We start from the raw sequence: 3,763 nt of genomic DNA, 5'->3' as shown, positions 1-3,763 counted from the left end.
CATAATAGGTATTTAATAAATATATGTTGAATGAGGAAAGATACCTCAATATAATAAAGGCCATATATGACAAACCCACAGCTAATATCATACTCAGTGTTGAAAAGTTGAAACCATTTCCTCTAAGATCCAGAATAAGACAAGGATGCTCATTCTCACCAATTTTATTTCACACAGAGGTGGAAGTCCTAGCTATAGTAATTAGGCAATAAAAAGAAATAAAAGGGATCAAAATCAGAAAGGAAGAAGTAAAACTTTCATTGTTTGCAGATGATATAATACATATAGAAAATCCTAAAAACACCACAAAAAACTATTAGAACTACTAAATGAATTCAGTAAAGTTGCAGGATACAAAATTATTATACAGAAATCGGCTTTATTTCTACTCACTAAAAGTGGACTTTCAGAAAGAGACATTAGGAAAAAAAATCCCATTTACAATTGCATCAAAAAGAATAAAATATTTAGGAATGATTCTAATCAAAGAGATAAGAGACTTGGAGAACTGTAAGATATTGATCAAAGAAGTTGAAATGTTATGAACAAATGAAAAGATATACCACACTCATGTCTTTTGGAAATGTTAATATTGTTAAAATGATCATACTCTGCAAGACAATCTACAGATTCAATGCAATCCCTATCAAAATACCAATGATATTTTTCACAGAGCTAGAATAGAGCTATAATTCTAAAATTGGTATGGAAATGCAAAAGACCCAAATAGACAAAACAATCTCGAGAAAGAACAAAGCTGGAAGCATCACAAGGCCTGATTTTAAACTATAATGCAAAGCTACTGTAATCAAAATAGTATGGTGTGGACATAAAACATACCCATAGATAAGTGGAACAGCATAGAGAGCCCAGAAATAAACCCAAGCTTATATGGTTAATTACTATGACAAAGAAGCCAGGAAAATACAATGGGAAAACGACAGCTTCTTCAGTAGATGGTGTTGGGAAAATTGAATAGCTTAATGCATCAGCATGAAACTGGACTACTTTCTCACTCTATACAGAAAAATAAATTCAAAATCTGAAACTATAAAAGTCCTAGAAGAAAACATAGCCAGTATGCCCTTTGACATTGGTCTTAGCAATAGTTCTTTGGATCTGTCTCCTCACTCAAGGGAAACAAAGGCAAAAATAAACAGTACTACATAAAATTAAAAGCTTTTACACGGCAAAGGAAACTAAAATGAGAAGGTAACCTACTGAATGGGAGAAGATGTTTACAATTTATCCATTAAAGGGTTAATATGCAAAATATGCAGAGAACTCATACAAGTCAGCATAAAATGGGCAGAGGATCTGAACGGACGTTTTTTTAAAGAAGACATACACTAAGTGGGTGAAGTGACGAACTTATATATGTATGTTACTATAATAAAATTATTTTTAATTCTCAAAAAAAAGAAGACATACAGATGGTCAACATGCACATGAAAAGATGTTCAACATCACTAATTATTAGTGTTGATGATGCAGAGAAAAAGGGAACACTTATGAACTGTTAGTGGGAAAGTAAATTGGTAGAACTACTATGGAAAACAGTATGCTGCTGCTGCTGCTGCTAAGTCGCTTCAGTCATGTCCGACTCTGTGCGACCCCATAGACGGCAGCCCAGTAGGCTCCTCTGTCCCTGGGATTCTCCAGGCAAGAACACTGGAGTGGGTTGCCATTTCCCTCTCCAGTGCATGAAAGTGAAAAGTGAAAGTGAAGTCGCTCAGTCCTGTCAGACTCTTTGCAATCCCATGGACTGCAGCCTACCAGGCTCCTCTGTCCATGGGATTTTTCAGGCAAGAGTACTGGAGTGGGTTGCCATTGCTTCTCTGGAAAACAGTATAGAGATCCTCAAAAAAGTAAAAGTGAAGCTACCATATGATCCAGCAATTTTACTTCTAGATATTTACTGGAAGAAAACAAAAACACTAATTTGAAAAGATATAAGGGGACTTCCCTGGTGGTCCAGCAGTTAAGAATCTGCCTTGCAATGCAGGAGATGGGGGTTCAGTCCCTGGTGGGAGAGCTAAGATCCCACATGCCACGGAGCAACTAAGCCCACACACTGCAACTAGAGAGCCCGTGTGCCATAACGAAAGACACCGCATGGCACAGTGAAGATCCTGCATGCTGCAACTAAGACCTGATGCAGCCAGATAAAGAAATAAACTATATTTGCACCCCTATGTTCATTTCAGCATTATTTACAATAGCCAAGAGGTACAAGCAACGTAAGCGTCTATCAACAGAAAAATGGATAAAGAAGATCTGGTATATAGACAATGTAATATTAATCATTTAAAAAAATGAAAAGTTGCCATTTGCAACAATGTGGGTGGATTTAGAGAATATTGAGGCAAGTGAAATAAGTCAGAGGAAGACAGATTCTGTGTGATCTTATTTATGCTAAGTCATTTCAGTCGTGTCCAACTCTGTGTAACCCCATAGATGGCAGCCACCAGGCTCCCCCGTCCCTGGGATTCTCCAGGCAAGAACACTGGAGTGGGTTGCCATTTCCTTCTCCAATGCATGAAAGTGAAAAGTGAAAGCGAAGTTGCTCAGTCGTGTCCGACTCTTAGCGACCCCATGGACTGCAGCCTACCAGGCTCCTCCATCCATGGGATTTTCCAGGCAAAAGTACTGGAGTGGGGTGCCATTGCCTTCTCCGGATCTTATTTATATGTGGAATCTAAAAGCCAAACAAAACAAGCTGAAAACAGACTCATAGATACAGAGAACAAAAGAATGGTCACCAGATGGGCAGAAGGTGAGAAGGTGGGTGAGACAGATGAAAGGATCAAGAGGTACAAACCTTCAGTGATATAATAAATGAGCTACAAGGATGTAATATACAACACAAGGAATATGGTCAATAATAATTTAATAACTTTGTATGGGGACAGATGGTTACTAGACTTACCATGGTGATCATTTCATAATGGATGCCAATGTCAAATACTAGGTAGTACACCTGAAACTAACCTACTAGTGTACGTCAGATATATTTTGACTAAAAAAATTATATATATATATATACTTTTGGAAGAATGAAAACAGTATTTATTCAACACTGTGAAGATCTGCCAGAGCTTAGTCATTGAGGATTTATTCTTTCAACCCTTCTTTTTTAGCTGTCTCCTTAAGGCAGTTTCCTTCTTTTCCCAGGGTGTTCTGGTTCCTTTGGGACAAGGGAATTCTTTGGTTTACCCAAGTCTGAGCTCGAGGAGTGCTCCCATCAAGCACACAGAGCTGAGCGTGCACCCCAGAATGAAAGGCTGACAGTTGGGGTACGAACCCTGGGAGTATCAAGGCCACCAATGGATTTGGAGGGAAGCCAGCCACGCCTTAACAGACGATCCAGAGGGACTGCTCCGCGTTCCTTGAGGTTCCTGATGCTCTTGTGCTTTCTTGAGAATAAAGTTCAAAGTCTCAGAACTGGAAAGGCTGTTAGCGACACAGAGTCTGGTCCAGCTCTCTCAGACATTATAAGACCCTACTCCCTGCTTCCCAAACCAAGTAGGAGAGGCAGGGGCTCTGATTCTTCCTTCATTCTTTCTTTTTTTTTTTTAAACTTTACAAAATTGTATTAGTTTTGCCAAATATCAAAATGAATCCGCCACAGGTATACATGTGTTCCCCATCCTGAACCCTCCTCCCTCCTCCCTCCCCATACCATCCCTCTGGGTCATCCCAGTGCACCAGCCCCAAGCATCCAGTATCGTGCATCGAACCTGGACTGGCGACTCGTTTCATA

The sequence above is a fragment of the Bison bison genome, unplaced genomic scaffold (assembly GCF_000754665.1).
Source record: "Bison bison bison isolate TAMUID 2011002044 unplaced genomic scaffold, Bison_UMD1.0 scf7180017864491, whole genome shotgun sequence".
Lineage (NCBI taxonomy): Eukaryota > Metazoa > Chordata > Mammalia > Artiodactyla > Bovidae > Bison > Bison bison.
Note: the sequence above shows the minus strand (reverse complement) of the source record.